Genomic DNA, 19372 nt, shown 5'->3' with positions numbered 1-19372 from the left:
TTGGGAGGACAAGCGACGGGAGCAGACAGGGATAGGAAGAGTCTGGGAAGGGAACAGGGGTGAGGCCGGATTGACGGCGGTAGTACGCGAGGGAGGGACGGGGGCGCAATCGGTGGCCAGCGGAGCCACGGCCTCGGCGGGGGTCCCGGGAACGAGCGCTGGGGAGGCAAGCAGCGGTTCGGAGACGGCCAGAGAGAAGGAAAAAGAGGCCATCACAGGAGGGGTGGCGGAGTCCGCAAGGCAGAACGCTTATGTGTCTTTCGCAGGCCCAGTAGGGGTGCATTTAAAGAAGGAGAGCAGAGAGAAGATATGGAGAGGGGAGTTTGTGGAGATATTTTCCCTACTCCCCTTGGAGGAGGTGGTGGGGGTAAAAGAGGATGAGAAAAAGGACGGGAAGAAAGAGGAGGAGGAAAGGGCCAAAAGATACAGGAAAATTCCGAAAACTTTCGGGAATTGGCTCAGAGCCTTTTGCATATTAGCGGGGGTCATCGGTGAGAAACAGCCAGATAAATGTTCGGCTTTATTCTGCTATTTAGATGGGATATGGGAGGCCTTCCGAGTATATGGGGGTTTGGCGTGGTGGCGCTACGATGAGCAATTCAGGCAGCGTTTAGTAGCAAACCCAGGGATGAGATGGGATCAGCTTGATATGACACTATGGATGAAGCTGATGTTAGCGCAGAAAGTTTCACCCTTTCCACGGCCCGCCGGTGGGGACCAGTCAGGATCATCATCGGCGGGCCACAAACTGGGTTTCTGTTGGCTGTATAATGAGGGACAGTGCAAATGGGGCAGCTCGTGCAAATTTAAGCATGAATGCTCCGGATGCGGTGCCAACCACCCCTACAACAGATGTTTTAAGAAAGGGGGGGGGGGCGAAGGGAACAGAGGCTGCAAAAGGGGAGGACGCCAGTGCTGCTAAGCGCGATGCTTCCCTGGTTAGGGTCGTACGGTAGGCGGGGAGACGCTGAATTCTTGAAGGAAGGTTTTCTGCATGGGTTTAGGATTCCCTTTAAGCCACGGGAGGGAGGGGAGATTCACGCCAATTTGAAATCAGCAATGCAGAATCCTGGGGTAGTCCGTCAAAAGCTGGCCACGGAAGTGGACCTAGGGAGAATGGCGGGCCCGTTTTGGGACCCACCTCTATACAACTTGAGGATTTCCCCGCTGGGGGTCGTCCCCAAGAAGGAACCGGGAAAGTTCCGGCTGATTCATCACCTGTCTTTTCAAAAAGGGGGGTCAGTGAACGACGACATCAGCCCGGAACTTTGCTCCGTGTCTTACACATCTTTCGACAGGGCGGTGGAGAAGGTACGGGAGGCAGGGAAAGGTGCGTTGATGGCGAAAGTTGACATCGAGGCGGCTTTCCGGCTGTTGCCTATACACCCGGAATGTCATCACTTGTTGGGTTGTGCATTTGAAGGAAAGATCTATGTGGACCTTTGCCTCCCGATGGGCTGTTCGATCTCGTGCGCGTATTTCGAGAGGTTCAGCAGCTTCTTGGAGTGGGTGGTACGGAGGCGGACTGGGTCAAGCAAGATCTTGACGATTTTCTGTGCGTCGGTCCCGCAGCGTCGGAGGAGTGCGCGTTTATGCTGGAGATGCTAAGCGAAGTGGCAGGGGAATTTGGGGTCCCGCTGGCCCCGGGTAAGACGGTTGGCCCAACAACTCGGCTGAGTTTTTTGGGTTTGGAGATAGATTCAGAGGCAGGATTGACGCGGTTACCGGAGGACAAGTTAACGGATTTGTCGCGGGTGGTTGACCTGCTCAGGAGGCGGCAGAAAGCTACGTTGAAGGAGTTCCAATCACTCTTGGGTAAACTCAATTTCGCCTGTAGGGTGATCTCAATGGGGAGAGTATTCTGCCGTCGGATCGGGTTGGCCAGGGCAGGGGTGACGGAACAACATCACCACATCAGGGTTTCCAAGGAGGTCAAAGGGGACTTGGAGATATGGTCACGGTTTTTGCGACATTTTAACGGCAAGGTGTTGTTTCAAGGGAAGGAAGTTTCAGGTGAGGAGATACAGCTATTCACGGACGCGTCGGGAGGAGGAGGCTTTGGAGCCTATTTCGGTGGGAAATGGTGCGCGGAACGATGGCCAGAGGAATGGGTGAAGGCAGGGACGGTCAAAAATTTGTGCTTTCTGGAACTGTTTCCTATACTGGTGGCTGTCTACTTGTGGGGTTCAGCTTTGACAAACAGAAAAGTGATTTTATCGCTGTGACAATTTGGGGGTGGTGCAGGCAATCAATCGGCAGTCTGCTACCTCCCTGGAGGTGGTGAGATTATTGAGAGCCTTGGTACTGCGCTGTCTGCAGATTAATTTGGGTTTCAGGGCAGTACATGTCCCGGGGAAATTGAATGTCATTGCTGACGCTCTATCCCGCTCCCAGTGGGAGCGTTTTTGGCAGGTGGCACCGGGAGCGGATCAGGTCGGGACCCCCATGCTCGCTGGTCTGTGGCAACTCGGGACAGGAGACTTAGTGGGCTGGTGAGGACATCGGTGTCAGAGGCCACTTGGGCGGCTTACCAAAGAGTTTGGGAGGAATGGGACCGCCTAGCGGAATGGTCGGGTGGGTCGTTTTCACCGGAGGACAGAAGGGAGGCATTACTCTGGTGGGTGTTTTGGAAAGTGGAAACGGGTAAGTCAGTGGCAAGTTTGGAGAGAGGATTGGCTGCCCTGGCATTTTTGTTTAAATTGCGGGGCTGGGAGGATTACACCAAGGTTTTTGAGGTGCGACAGGTACTGAAGGGGGTCAGGAAAAAGGGGACGAAGGGGCAGGATACCAGGAGACCGGTATCGATAGAAATTTTGGGCGGTATACAGGAAAGGGTGGAAGGAATTGGTAAGTCCCCATATGAGATACGTTTATTCCGAGCAGCTTTTACACTGGCCTTTTTTGGGGCTTTCAGAATTGGTGAGCTGGTGAGCTCGAGTAGGTTCAAACCAGGGGGGTTGGCCATGGGGGATATATCTGTGGATGAACACAGTGTACGGATTTTGATTCGTCGGTCCAAAACGGACAAATGGTCTAAGGGTAAACAAATCATACTGGGAGGGTTGGACGGTGGAACAATTTGCCCGCAGGGATGCCTTCAGCGTTATTTGCAGGTACGCCCAGAGAGGGGTGGACCATTGCTGATACACGAGGATGGGGTACCGTTATCAAGGTATCAGTTTCTGGCAGTTTTTAGGCGGGCCCTAGTGATGTTGGGCAAGGCTCCAGGGGAGTATGGGACACACTCGTTCTGCATTGGGGCGGCTACAGAGGCGGCTAGGGCCGGCCTGGGGGAGGAGACAATAAAGAAAATAGGAAGGTGGGAGTCCAGGCAGTTTAGGAGCTACGTACGCCCAACGTTAGTTTAATAACAAAATGGGAATGTAAATGGTGGCCGGCGGGTTGGGGAGCTGTTGATGCAATGTTATATTGGTTGTTGGTCTGTTGTTTGTTTCGTTAAAAGGTAACAAGAAAGTGGTATGGCTGTTGGGGCACTCGTACATCCGCAGGGCCGGGGAGAGAGCCGCAGTTCGGAAAGGAGGAATGCAGCTGGGCTTTCCGGAAGACCAAGTGAGCATCAGGTGGTTTGGAGTTGGAGGGTTGTTGTGGCCCGGAGTGATGGACAAAGCCTGTAGCTTGTCAGCGGCAGAGGGAAATCCCAACGTTTTGGTGCTTCATGCTGGGGGGAACGATATGGGGGTCATATCTCAAAGAGACTTGGTGAGGGCAATGAAGCAAGATGTGGATAAGCTGAGGTCATTTTTTCAAGGGGTGGTGATAGTCTGGTCGGAGATGGTGGGTAGGTTGGTTTGGAGGTGGGCGAGGGACCGAGATGCAATGGAACGGAGTAGGCAGAAGCTGAACAAACTGCTCAGTGCTTTCATTAGGCACTCCGGGGGAATAGTGGGGCGGCATAAGGTGTTGGAATCATGTATGCCGGGTCACTATTGTAGAGATGGGGTGCATTTGTCGGCAGTGGGGACCGACATCTTCAAACTTGGCTTGACGGTGGGATTGGAAGGGCCCTTTGCTTGGGGGTGGGGGGCGCGCCAGGATGAGGATTCATCCCGGACGCCCATGGCGGAAGATTGGTAGGTCTGAGGCTAGGGGGTGTGGTCATTGACCACGGTTAAGAGGGGAAGGTCAAAACAAGGGGCCTAGTCTCAGGATGTGGATAGGTCCAGTAGCAAGGGGATCTCCATAGGAGCAACCTTCAGCGGCTAGGGGTGGAGATCTCGCTGGACATTGGTTATAATGTTAATGTTGAAATGTTAAATATATCTGATTGTTAACTTGTGTGTAAATAAAAGTGGCTGGGGCCTTTCCAATCCATTAAATAAATGTCTAGTGTTCATTTATTGGTTAAGGGGAAGTGTGTTGGGAGAGGGTCCAAGACTTGACGATACTCAGGTCATGTAAAGGATCAGATTATCAAGCCAATCACAGACTGGTCTAAGCTAAGCTTGTTATTGCTCTTCGCTGAAGAACAAGTAATCACTTAAGTACAGTTTTTAAGATCAGTGATATCTAATGTGCAAACTCCCATACCTCTATTGTTCATACCGTTAGTATGTGTACAAAGCATGAGCTGGGTTTGTCCCTGAGTAGTAATATATTACTGAAAATAATTAACTGAGTGAACAGCCTCCAAGTGAACAGCCTCCAAATAAAAAAAGTTATTTTATTTATATTTAGAACAGATATTGCTAAATGTCCATATGATGCATGAAACAGCAATTTAGAATGTGTTGGTCCATATGAAACATAAATAAGACCGTAAAAGCTATTCAGAAGTCACTCTACTGTGCCTTTTATGTGCCTTTTGAGATATTGTATGCTTTCCTATCCAATTACATTCCTGCTTCTGTTGATTATATACTTTATATTTCACTACTCTGGAAGAAATTAGATTCATTTGAACATTTACAAATTATCCTGTTTTCTACCAGAAATCTGTCAATATATAAATAAAAGGCTTCTAGACAGAACAATTTGACTCTTTATTGCTATTATATATAAACTAGTGACATATATAGCCATCTACAAATGGTTTTAGATACAAGTCATCAAGTTTGATTTACCAAGAGGAATGAATAAACACTTCATACGACAGCAAGCTTGCTAATGTCACATATTGTAGAAATAAATCTGACATTCACTAGGGTCATTTTGTTCAAATACACATTTGTCCAAATATGTATTAACTGGGCTAACATGACAACATCTGCATAGCAAATGGTGTTATGTGAGATGAAAAAAGTAATACAAAAACAACAACTTAAAATGGACATGCTTTTATGACTATGACCCAATTACTGTGACCTAATGCAGCAGATCCGATGCTCATCCACATCTGCTCATCACCCATATTTCAGTGTTTAACTGCAATGGGTGGACCTGGGTGACAGATTTGCTTTTGCTTTCTAATTAGACTACTTTACCCATGCCAAGCAGTATATTTGCACCTACTAATTCAAGTTATCCAGTAATTTGGATCATCATACCTTAAAGGAGAAGGAAAGGCCTATTTATTTGGGGGTGCCCAAAGTTAGGCACCCCCAATTTATTATATATACTTAACTGACACCCAGGGCTGCTGCGCTTATCAGCAGAAAACTGCACCAGTCCAGGGGTTCTTCTGATGAGCACAACAGAGCGATCCGAAGAAGGAAGCAGATCGCTCAGTAGTGTCTTTGCTGGAAGAACCCCCTGGACCGGTGCAGTTTTCTGCCTGGGGTTTTAGGTAAGTACATACAATCACTAACTTTTGGCACCCCCAAAAGAAATATTATCCTCAACCAAAGGTGCAGGCTAATAGAGCCCACACTCAGGTTGGGGGTAATAGTGCTAGGCCACCCACACTGGGAGGGAGCTCTCGGTACGAACAGTCATGTAGGACACACGCATGTGCATAATGAGTGAATGACGCAACTTGTTAATTATGCACATGCATGTGATGTCAGAATCACATTATGGGGAGCTCCCTCCCAGTGCAAGTGTACTAGTGCTGGTGGGGGCTATTTTTTTTTTTTTTTTTAAAAACTATTGTTACCCCAACCATTAGCAAGCTGAAAAATACTTAACATGTTTTCAAAAAGCCCATAGGAGTGTTTTAAAATTTTTATATCGAGTTTAGAATTGTTACTTAAAATGAACTTTACAGTAGATGGTGTTCTGGATATGCTATCCCATACCTGTATATTTAAGATGAAAATAAATGCAAGTTATTTCCTTATAAGAAATATGTATACTTTCTCAACAATGTTTCATTTACATCATAGTAAGTAACATAGTAACATAGTAAGTAAGGTTGAAAAAAGACACATGTCCATCGAGTTCAACCTTTTTTTTTCTTTTTTTTTTATTAAATACCTATCTGCCAGTTGATCCAGAGGAAGGCAAAAAACCCATCTGAAGCCTCGCCAATTTGCCTTAGAGGGGGAAAAATTCCTTCCTGACTCCAAAATGGCAATCAGACTAGTCCCTGGATCAACTTGGACTATGAGTTATTTCCCATAACCCTGTATTCCCTTACTTGCTAAAAAGCTATCCAACCCCTTCTTAAAGCTATCTAATGTATCAGCCTGTACAACTGATTCAGGGAGAGAATTCCACATCTTCACAGCTCTCAATGTTTCTGTGATGATAATAAGTAAACAAGCAAACAAACCTGTTGCTAGAGATAAAAGTCAAGGAAACACATAGGAATGGTTGACATGAGCAGGTTTTGATGCAGATATATCTGAATATCTATTTTGATGGTCTAAATATATTTTAGAAAGTGTTTATATATAACGTTTTGCATTCAGTTTTAAGGCTATGTAAGGACATTACCTGAAATCTGCTAACATTTATTTCAGTTTCAGATATTATTTTATTCTGTGTCTTTAGCTCTTAGCAAAGGGTTTTACACCTACTGTATACAAGTGCCTAGCACCTTGCATTGAGCACCAGTGCAATGATTCAGTCTGCTGTAATGAACTGTATGCAGGTGGAAGGTCTATGGATGCAATGAGTTCTGGCATTAACACCAAAGATGTTACTTCCAGGGGCCCCTTGGTGAATTGTGCATGCACACACAACTGACTTACAGCAAATGAACCACACATTAATAGGCTTATTGACATCAAGAAAATGTTGTGCATGATTTATCATGAAATATATGTATATTGCAGGATGCACTTGCTTGATGCTTGGATTTTGGGAATTTTTGTGTATACAATACAATGTGTACAATATTTGTTTAAATAAGGCAAGCAAATTAATAGGCATATTCATAATCTGTTTAAAAAAATTAAATGGTGTGTTAATATGCCAAACACTGCTAGTTTAATGGCATAGTATGGCAAGGAAACCCATGGGTATTTAAATAATTGTGTAAATATTTTATACCAAATTTGCAGCCAAGTATAAATTCTCCGAGTGTGACGTTACCCTTACCTTGTGTCCCATTTGTATTTATAGGTAATTACCTAATTATAGGTGTAGGTCTGATGGAAAAAATTATACACAACGTTATAAATATTTTACAGGGATTTTAAAAATAACCAATTGCATAGGTATCCAACTAATGATCAAAGTCCCCCAGATGCTTTTAATGCAATAGTACAATGGTCCAAATAAACAGTGAGGTATTCACAGTGTAATACAGTAACATAATGGCTGAAAGTAAAAAAAAAATAAACACATCCATCGAATTCAACTCTTTACACAAACAACTCCCGTATATCAACTAGATAATCCAGAGAGAGACAAAAATAAATAAATAAATAATGATGAAGCTGGTGCACATTTATCATGAGCTTAACTGAGTTGGTGAACAAAGCAACTCGAATTGCCTGCGCTTCAAAAGAAACAGTGACTAAGGTGAGCTTGACATAGAAGTCTCATAGGTGTTATCTTTGCCTGCTGAGACAAAACCTTAACTTCTTTACTGTGAATTTTCTAGTTTTGCGATCCAGCAATATTTCTTCACTCCTGACCTTGCACCTTATATTATGTTATGGCTTTCAAAAGTAACTGTCGCATACATGCAGGCTCCATTTCTGCTGAATGAAAACAAGTCTTGTTTTTGCAAAATTAGTTTTGAGCAATACGCTAAATCAGCAAAGAAAAAACACCTTCGTGGATAGTCCCTTTATTTTGTTAAGATTTTGTCAAATCTATTAATGTATTTCATTTACCCCTTCAGATATTTATAAAGAAAGTAATTTACTCTAAACGCAAGCTCAGTATTTTCTTTGCACCCATACTTACGGATCTCTTAGCAATAGTTCTCAAAGTGTAAGGCAACCCTGGTACACTGGTAAATTTTGTGGTGATAGTCTGAAAATACATCTGAAAGCTCAGCTTGATGGTAACTACGGGTGAGATATGGAATAAACACTTATTTGATGCTCTAGATAATTGTCGGAATAATAAGTGATACACCAATTGTATGAACTAAGGGAGGCCCTGACCAAAAAGTAGACTTTCAAGGTGGGTTTGAACAAAATTTGCTTCGCCAGTTTCAAAGTACTGTATGACTTTTCCAGCATTACTTTTGCCTACACAATCCTTATGCTACTTCTGCACCTCCACAACCACATACTGTATTTATCCTTTCCACCCCCTTAACTTTTTTATATTTGCAATGATATCACATGTGCTTATAAGGTTTTCTGTTCACAAAACTCCAGATGGGCAATTCAGCACATCTGCACACAAGACTGGAAACCTAAATGCTTCTGAAAGTCAAAAACATCTGTTTGGAATATGTGAAATATATTTTGTATGATTTTGTCAGTTCAGGTTAAGTACATTGCATGTTGTCTAGAGCAACAAGGCAAAAGTGGAAGGATAATTATGAACATGTGGTGCAACATAAAACGTGTTCTCTCTACATCAGTATGAGGACTGTTAGCAACCATACGAAACATACGAAACAACAATCACCCAAATTGCAGCAATTATCCAAAATGTATCACCCAGGAAATACACGTTATGCTATTGCTATACTATAACTCCAGCAAATATAAATATTCTGTTTTTTTGGACCTGTAATTATTTTCAAATTTGTTCATACGCTTTGCAGGAATATAAGACAAAAAAAGTGAGCATGTTGGGCCAGACTCAATTTAATAAGAAAATGGTGAAAATGGTAAAAATCAACGTGATCCAAATTTGCACTGTAATGATTAGTGAAAAGTTTCCTCCCAACATAACTGTCTGCCAAACCAAGACATTTAGACCATGCCTGAGATCAGCTATGGCTTTTTCCAGTTACATGCCCAAAATCTTGGACAGCTGTGCATGACACCATCATAAATAATTTTTTTACTCTCAATATTTATTGCAATGAGTTGTTCTTTGTTGGAAGACTGTACAATTAACCAATGCATTACTTTAATATCAGCTATATACAAATGTATGGAAATTAAAGGATATACTGATTTTGAAGAAATACATTTTTTCCAGTACGATAACAATTTGCTCCTATGATACTTATTCTAAGTAAGCTTGCACTATGGTTTAGTAAAATAAAAGTGAAATGCATTTAATCTATGAACCAACGTCAAACACACAATATGTCCTTAGGAACATTTTATTTGCTCATAATACTTCATCTTCATTATTACTGTTCCCTGCTAATTGGTCTCCACATACTTATACTGCTCAGTCTATAATATGTGTTGCTGGCAGGCTTATTTACTTCATTTAATTTTTACAGAAGCTTTACTAGTACAACGCTATTATATTAGTTTCTGTCGCACTGATAGTTCAAGTTTCATATAATTGTATAGTTTATTCATTCAATGCTCCAGCTAAGCATCCTTTCTCTTTCACTCTCATCATTAAATCAGCTACAGACATTACAAGCAGCAGTGTAGTAAATATTTATGAGCCTTTCAAAAAAAGAAAAAAGAAAATTGATCCTAAGAACATATCTAGAATACCAGTTTCAAATTGAGATAGTGCCAGGAAATGGATTCGCCCATGCAGCACAAATAGTGCCAATACCCTTTCCTGTAGTAAGTAAAACATTTTATATCTTCAGACTCTGCTATTCAACATAATATTTACGTAGTTTTGGTCAAAAGTGAATACTTTCTGACAGCATTATATCTTTAAAAAAAAGTTGGAGAACAACACAAGCATGCAAAAAGTTGCCAATTATTGGCTGTGATTGACTATTGGTAGCCCCAGCAATTCAAAAATAAGCACCTGCTTTGAGGCCACAGAGAGCAACATCCAAGGGGTTGGTGAGCAACATGTTGCTCACAAGCCACAGGTTAGGGGCCACTGGTGTACAGACTTCAACCCAAAACTCTGAAAAGATTGTGGGTCAGTTCAGATCAGTACCCAACCTCATTAATCCTCTTGTGGCTGAATGAAAGCAAATCCTAGCAATAGTTTTCCAAAATCTGGTAAAAGCCCTCATAAAAGAGTAGTGTCAGTTATAGAAACAAATAGAAGATCAATTTCAAATGCATGGCCCTCTCATTTCCTAACTCCAAATGATTTGGAACTTTGATGATGGACAAGTAGAAAAACTACTTTTTAAAATATGAAAGTATTTTAAAAGTTACCTATAGGTCATGCTGATTGTTTATCTAAGTAATTGTTAGTTGAAGTTCCTTAACCTGACTAATTTGCCAACCTGACTGTCCCATCTCAGCCTGTCAGTAAGTTTCCAATGCTAACGGACTCCTGCTGCACAAATATGGCAGCCCCCTCATACAGAAACATGGGGCATCAGACAGGTAATGTAAAAGCATTGGGCAAATACTTTATGGCAAATTTATATATATATATATATATAGCTTTCAAATGCAATACAGGTATGGGACCTGTTATCCAGAATGCTCGGGACCTGGGGTTTTCCGGATAATGGATCTTTCCGTAAGTTGGGTCTTCATACCTTAAGTCTACTAAAAATTCATTTAAACATTAAATAAACCCAATAGGCTGGGTTTGCTTCCAATAAGGATTAATTATATCTTAGTTGGGATCAAGTACAAGCTACTGTTTTATTATTACAGAGAAAAATCATTTTTAAAAATTTGGATTATTTGGATAAAATGGAGTCTATGGGAGACAGCCATTCCGTAATTCGGAGCTTTCTGGATATCGGGTTTCCGGATAAGGGATCCTATACCTGTATTATGATAGATGTAAAAAAAAGTTTAATTTCTGGTGTCAGTATCTCTTTAACAACAGTAGCGTAATTGTGTTGATAATATACAAAAAGATTTTGAATCCTTCTTCAGAAAAAAAATATTTTTAGAAAACGTTAATGCCTTATTAGGTTTTCTATAAATGTTCTCTGTAAATATATCTGCATGATCATGTTTTTTGTTTAAACATTTATATTTCATCCAACATCTGTTTCTAGAGAAATTTATGATACTCTTAAAAGTCCAAGAACCACAAAACAAGTAGAAATTATAGTTCAATTAAAGTAATGAACTACCATGTCTGTTTTAATCAGACAAATAATCTCTTTACAGGTCCATAAGCAGTAAATAAGCAGTATCTACATATGTAAGTTCTTTACGGAAATGTCTTTATGGCATATTTATAAAGTTGTGTAAAATATTTTATACTTAAGCAGGTGTAAAGTCGACATAAATTAAGTGAGGTAATTATATGTTTTGAATAAATGGCATGCCTTGTGATCACCACAATTTACACCACTTTTTTCCTGCCTAACGCATTGAACTTAAAGGAACCATCTGAGGTTTTAAATACTGGATAAAAAACAACATCAGCACTGGTTGTTTTATCTATCTGTTAACTTTCATGACTCGCTTTCAAACACTAAGGGGATTATTTATCAAAGGTCGAAAGTTAGAGTTTTTTTATACCTCGAACGAACTCAAATGGTATCTTATTTAAGAAAAAACGTGATTCTGCAAGTTCGAGTTGTGAAACCTGAAAACTCAAATTAAAAACTTGAATTGCTTGAAGTATTTGGGTTTTCCGGTAAAACCTTCCCAAACAAACTTGAACATCATGCAGGCTATTAACAGCTTAAAATGGTTTAAGGGACCTCTTCCACTGTCTCTTACATGACCTTCACAGGTTTTAGATGTATTTTTGTATTAGAGCTATTTCCAGGGTCGCGGGTATAACAAATCTTGAAAAAATCTAGTTTTTTTAACCCAAAAATGTGAGTTTTGACTAAAATATTTTTTGGAAAACACAACTCAAATTTTAATAAATATTTCCCATAATCTGGCCCTTGGGTTGTAGCTTGTAGATGGTCATAGCAAACAGTTAATCAGTCAAGTACCTTTCTTCAGTGTCTCATAGTGCCTTTATAGCTGAAGGTGAGTTCAATAACTGAAGCACTCTTCTAACAATTAAAATCAATGTTTTGATGAGCACACAAGTCTGTTTATTTTTTAATTGCTTTATGCCAGCTATTTCTTCCTCTATACTCACCCAGCAAAACCAGCAAAGCTGTCATGTAGGTGTGAACCTCCATGGCACACACATGTACAGCATATCATTCAGCTGCTGCCTTTGATGATTTTGATGGAGTTCTGTGACATTAACAAAGATATTTGGCAATTCTAATGGCTCATCAATGCATGGCAATCATGGGAAAGGTTAGGGTGGAGGACAAATAGTTTGATATGCATAGCATAAACTAAGTATGGGCAGTCCTTTACAAACTACAGCACAACATTTTTGATAGTTGTCAGATATGAAGACTGCTGTCCACCTGTTCTACCACCTACATGGTCATATATAAATAAATATATATATATATATATATATATACTACCGATCATATCACCTTTAACAACCAAATCTACCTATTTAAAAGCTAACATCTCATTCATTGCTATGGGCTATATCACCTGGGCTAATGTTATGCCTTTTATTAAATATGGGGGATATATGAGGACACTGGTGGAAGCAGACCCTGTGGCTAGGGTGTCCAGATCACGGGTATGCTTTCTCTATTGTTAAGAAAGCCCCCCCTACCCAGCCTCTTTCTTACCTTTTCTGGTGTGAGCAGCTGAGGAAGTAAAGGACACAACTGGGCGGACTGGTGGACAAAGGGAGTGCCACCCGGAACTACAATGCGCCAAATCCAGCAAGGCTTTGTTACACCACTGTATGAGGACCCTTCTACACTGTCAATTGCCCTCCTAAGACAGGTTTTCTATTTAGACAAAAACATTAAACTAAAAGGCAGTACAGTCCAAAACTCCTTATACCAAGCTAAAGCACACAGATCATTTGCCATTTAACTGTATGTTATCTAAAGGTAGGCTTACAGATGTTTTCCTCCTTAATGTAGCTTAACTGATGGCACCCAACTTTCTTTAATATATATCCACTTACAATTTAACACACTACACAAATAGAGCAGATGTACTTTATATCAAACTGGGGAATCCAGAGGGGTTCCCATTAATTTGATATAGCTCCGCAGTTATTAACGTTGACATGCCTGTCTTGAAAGTGTATACTGAATTTACGTATTTGTCAGGGCATTTCCTTTTTTTTATCATTATGTCAAGTAGGAAGAATTTATTTCTGATGACCCCTAAGATTAGCTTGAAAACGCACTGAACATGATCAGTGTCACTTGCAATCAAAAGTTTATTTGACAAGATGGGGAGTTGCCATAGGCAAGTTTGAAGGCATGTATCATTACTTTTACCAGGCTGCTGAAACTGTGCTACTACAGTATATTCAGCAGATACAATACAGTATTTCTAGCTATATTTTTCTAGCATTGCTTTAGTTCCCCTTTAATGAATAGTGCATAATTTATCAACATTTCTAACTATTTTTCATCCTACACTATACAATAATACCTTAAGATCAATACTTTGCCACTGTACACATTTATTGGATTCCACTCTTCTGTCAAAATTGGGGCTGGATATATTCATAAATACATCCTTGTATGTTTGCATAGAAATGCTCTACCAACTGTGTTAAAAACTTTACAGGCTGTAACAAATTTGACTTTTAGATTCCTTTTATGTTCAGCTTCTTTGAAAGATGTGTACAGTGCTTTTTATTTAAACACAGATGCCTGCTTTCACATTCTTAATGTACATGTTTATGTTTGCATTTAGCTGTTTTACCATAATTGCATGCAATGATTCTATACATATGCCAGGCCTTGATTTCACTAATATGTCAGCATTTAATCAGTTTTAATGTATCTTTTGACTTTTCTTTACTAATATTTATTATGTTGCAGCTGTTTTCAAGTATTAATATTAGCACATGATGGAACAAAGTTGTATTTCTGCAGTGCAATAAACAGTACAACATGAGCATGTCACCATTTCCCAGACTTGGGTCCTACAAGGAACAAGTGGATGCTACCTCTACCACCTAGTATTTAGGTTTCTTAGTTCTCTAAAAATAATCTAAGAAACATCAGAGCCGCATAATACCGTAAACTGAAGGACAATACTGAGAGGAATAACTGTTTCATTATATACTTCAGCAAACTACTAGCCAGTCTTAACTCTTGACTGGTAAACCTACTATACAAGTAACATTATAATAGAGTGTAGCATTTAGGTACTAAATATTTTGGAGCTATGTTTTAAGTGGCTCTCCACGTGAAAATTTTACCCTCCAACTGTTTACAAGAGCCAGCAGAGTTCACGGATACATCTTCAGCTGCTTCGGTAATCTTCAGGTTTTCTCCCGGCGAGTTTCGGGGCATGCACAGTTGTCGCGAAACAGAACTTGCTCCAACTGCGTATGCACCGATACAACACTTACTTCCTGAAGATTACTGCAGAAAAGCAGATGGTGCCCGTGGACTCCCCTGGAGAGAATCTGCACCAAGGGGTAAGTAGCAGCTAGGCTGGGGGGGGTCTATGTAGGGTAGGGGGGAAGGTTTTTTTAACTTTAGGGTTTGCTTCTCCTTTAAGGCATTTCTCACTGGCTAAAGCATGACAGCAAAGAATATACTTTATGTGCTATGGGCTTTAGTCTCTTCATATAGGAAGGGTAATATCACAGCAATTAACATTGTCCCCTCTTCTTCCACAATGAAACAATAGGAGTTGAAAATCATGTGACAAGTGGCACATGGGCTGTTTATTTCCCACCATTCAGTTCCCATGGAACACAACTAACAATTCATGTATAATTTATTAAAATAGACTAGGTTATGCTATTTTATTTACCTATAAGTCAGACTGAGTGCTCATCAAAAAGGCAGGAGCATAGTGGTGATGTAACATTAGCCAAGACTCCAGAAGGAACTACAGTATGATTTGCTTGAATATACTGTGTATTAGTGATGGGCGAATTTATTCGCCAGGCGCGAATTCGCGGCAAATTTGCGCGATTCGCCACCAGCGAATAAATTCGCAAAACGCCCGCGAAAATTTGTCCGAAAAAATTCGCCGGCGCCGTTTCGCTAATTTTCCGCCGTTTCGCAAATTTTGCGCAAAATTCCCGAATTTTCTGGCGAAACGGCGCAAATTCGCCCATCACTACTGTGTATCACCAGGAAGCTTACTTCTGTACACAAATGCATGCATCCATGCATATACACACATTACATTTGTAGAAGGTGAATGCATGTAACATATAAGTTTGTACATAAAATATGTGCAAATAAATACACCGTACCCCTTCTGCATAAAAATAAGACTTCAATATTTCATTGGTTCTTCATAAATGCAAACCTGACAACTCTGTGTTTTATGTTTCACATGTCGCATATCTGTCTGTGACCGTCAACCCTCCTTCACAATTAACAGATCTTAACACAATTGTCCTGCCTTGCTTCTGCTTCTGTTGTTATTCTGCAGAATGGAATGTCACCTATGATCAGCATAAAATAATGGGGATGGATTAGAAACGAGAGACAACATTGCTTTTAATAAGGGAACAGATAAAACAATAAAAGATTTGTTTAAACCAAGGAGATTCCCAATCTGTCATGCAAAGGACATTCAACTCGGGAATTGCATTCATAAAATAAATGGAATAATAAAAAGAAGAAAGGAATACAAAGAACAGTGGATGCCTTTATTTAGATACAAAGTTAGTGGTAGGCTCAAGATGCATTCTTCATAGCACTGCTGCTTTTAAATGGATTGGGTTAGGAGCCACTTTATTAGTCTAACCGAGAAATGGATAGCATCAGTTGAAAAACATGTATAATGTACACAAGTAGCAGGTATGGAATATATTATCCTGAATGTTTGGGACTTGTGGTTTTTGATAAAGGGTCTTTCTGTGATAAAAATTAAATTAAAACCCAAAATCCAATACGCCACCATGATATATGCAGCTTAATTAGGATGAATTACCCAATAGTAGGGGTCATTAATTAGTGCTAGAGCATTTAGGGGTGCAAAACGCACATCTTAGTGTTCACCTACTGAACATTACCTCCCGAAGAAATGCTGCTCTCTCAACCAAGAACTCGATAAAAGTCTGGTCCTCAGTACAGAGAGCACCAGAGCCCTGTCCTTACTGCCTGTCTATATGCCTCCCCCTTTAATAGAACACAGGCTATTACAGAGATTTTTCCAAGGGATAATCAGCGCAGAGGCCTGTGGCATCATACACAATGCAGGGTGCAAAAAAAAAAAAAATTGTCAGATTTCTCCCTTTTTTGCACTTTGCATACTGTGCCCTGCATTGTAAATTACTCCTCCTGTTTTTATTACATAAAAAAAGGAACTCATTACAAAAAACAGCAATTATGGAGTTGAAGATAGGCTTCCTGGGTTTTCAGATTAAGAGATCCCATACATGTTTGTATTTGCAAGGCAGCTGTGTAGGTTTTATTGGTGGGCTTTAAAGGGATCCTGCCACCATAAAGACATGGATCTGTAAAATCAGTAAATGCTGCTCTGACTGCTGAATCATGTTTACAAGGCGTTTGGCCTGTGGCACAGTTTGACCGCTGCTGCACTCATGCGTTTCAAAGGGGAATATTCTTGTTACAGCACTGCTCTGCTATGGCTTCTGTTTTCTTCCTAAACATGGGGGGAGGCCAAAACACACAGTCTGCCTTAATCATAAATGCTTAATGTTGGGTCTGTATGTGAATTTAGCTTCAGAGGGTTATAAATAATCTATAGTCTTTTTTTTCCCTCTTCTTGATAAAGGAGGTCTTCCAGCTGTTGCTAAATGAAATATCCCTGGAGTAGGGTGCAAAGTGGACATCTCAGTTTCGAACGTCATTTTTTTTTTTCTTAAACCTTAGATCGTTCCATTTGTTTTCTCCTTATTTTCTATGCTTATAACGCACAGCTGCAGAGAAGCCAAACCAGTCAGACACAGACTGATTAGCAGTGCAAATTGTAGGTTCCTTGTTGAAGCAGAGTGTGTGATGCACAGCACAATCATACACCTAGGGGCTTATATACTAAAATCTGAATTTATCTCATATTTTATTTAAAAAAAACCATGACTAAACTCCCATGTGCGATTTGAACTTATTTATTAATAACCTGAATTAATTGAATCACAGAAAAAATTATAAAATCATGTGAAAACCTGAATCACACAAATTTTTCGGGCTTTTTATGCCAATCACTTGATATTTTCTAGTTTTTGCCTGAAACTTGAAATAAATTGAGATAGGTAGTGTATATCGTATATTTGCAGTGCCTGGTACAAATATGAGCTAACAATGAGACACATACACAGCCACAGCCTGTACAAACAAAGAGGTACCCTAAGAAGAAAACAAAATCTTTATTCAGGAAAACTGAAGGGAAATCTGGTGGCCCTATTATTGTCATAAATGATTATAATATGATTTGATGAAGAACTATACCATATTTACATATTTCCTCAATATGGGAGGACACAACACAAATAACAACACTGTACAACACTGCCAATTTTATATTGCACATAGAGACCAGCATTACTACTTAAATGCTTAAATAGAAGTACTGACATCTTCTAATTCTAAATAGTCAGCATGTGAAATGATGTAATATTGATATTTTAATTATACAGAGCAAGCCAGTTGATGCAAATCAGAGATGTTGGGAACCCATTTCTGTTAACTGATGTAGTGTATGCAAAATAGAATTCACTGCGTTCATTGTGCTCGATACAGCTTTATTAATATATGATACACGAAAACAAGCTTGTATAAAGCACAGAAACAATCTATTCCCATACACTCTGCACCCAACCCAGTTTTTAACAGATACTAACCATCTGCTGCAGTATGTGTTTGGAATGTCCCAGAAGTTCCCAGTCACGACTGATTTTTCAGATATCGACTGCCCTCCTCTGCATACAACCTGCAATCAGAGAAAAGAGAAAGTCCCTTTGTTTGGCTATGCTGCAGCTAGGAATTCCACAGAGCAGGTCACATACAATACACAACCAGCTGAACAGCAAGCAACTCTTTAGTGGTGCTCAGGGTATGTACACCACATTTATTTTTCAGGCTAGGTAACATCAGATATACTGTAGGAGCTCTCATGGTCTTTTAAAGAATTTTGTTTGCAAAGCATCCCAGACAAATACACATTTACATAAAAGCATGCACACACACGCAGTTCCTTTTTTATTTCCAGGTCCAAATGCTTACATTAACTACTCTCGGAAAGATGTAAACGTTTGGATAAAATCCATAATCTTTACATTGTATGAGGAGAATGAATGCTTGTGTTTATTTTCTTCTGTTTATTAAGTAAAATCTAGACAATTTTGTTAGGCTCATTCATTCATTAGAAGCTCTTTGGGATACAATTGTATGTAAACTATGAAAAACATGGAAAAGTGACTTAATCAGTGAAGGAGATAAAAAAGACCATCAAGGTAAAAGTTGGGTGCCAACATAATCCCATAAGGGAGAAAGGGGGGGGAGGCCTTAATTAAGCTATGTACAGTACATATCATCATGAAACAACAGCATTTCATAATCAGATCTATGAATTGCTTTGGACTGCTTTACAGTAAGAAAACTCTTGACCTGGGCAGAGACAAATACCTGCCTTCTTACCCAAAACTGGCCTAGAAATAATACCATTTACTTTATTGTGAATCTTTTAGGCCACAGCTTTATTGGTGTTAACAATACATAACATAGTGTTAACAATACATAACATAAATATATAAATAACATTTCCATATTAATACCAATATAACCATAAAAGCATCAACAGTGCTATAACACAATTCAGCAAGATCCCTGGCAATGGACCCAATTAGGTGCATGCAATTGCACCAGCCACCAGCCACTCTGGCTGTGCCTTCCAGTATGGTGGGTACGCTGGATTGCATGATTCAACAAATATAACATACCCTCCCAGAGACCAACGCTCTTAGAGAGGAACACCACCAACCAAGTACCATTAACCAACTTGCGACTTGTAAAATCCAACTTATCAACCAGCTCTCCCCATTGGCA

At 40.2% G+C, this 19372-nt stretch overlaps 2 protein-coding genes across 8 annotated transcripts in view; one reads left to right on the top strand and one right to left on the bottom strand.

The window, feature by feature from the left end:
* The window catches only part of LOC108712234 (pro-neuregulin-1, membrane-bound isoform), a 480176-nt gene that overhangs the window by 188471 nt on the left and 272333 nt on the right, over window positions 1-19372 (top strand). The window lies entirely within an intron of this gene.
* The window catches only part of LOC108712235, a 52240-nt gene continuing 48288 nt past the window's right edge, over window positions 15421-19372 (bottom strand). The window contains exons 3-4 of the mRNA XM_041561392.1: window positions 18169-18257; window positions 15421-15804 (exon numbers count right to left, since the gene is read on the bottom strand). The gene's annotated coding sequence lies outside the window, so the exon portion shown is untranslated. The remainder of the gene's footprint in view (window positions 15805-18168; window positions 18258-19372) is intronic.

Source organism: Xenopus laevis, chromosome 1L, assembly GCF_017654675.1.
Source record: "Xenopus laevis strain J_2021 chromosome 1L, Xenopus_laevis_v10.1, whole genome shotgun sequence".
Lineage (NCBI taxonomy): Eukaryota > Metazoa > Chordata > Amphibia > Anura > Pipidae > Xenopus > Xenopus laevis.
This window is presented reverse-complemented; position numbering and strand designations above follow the sequence as displayed.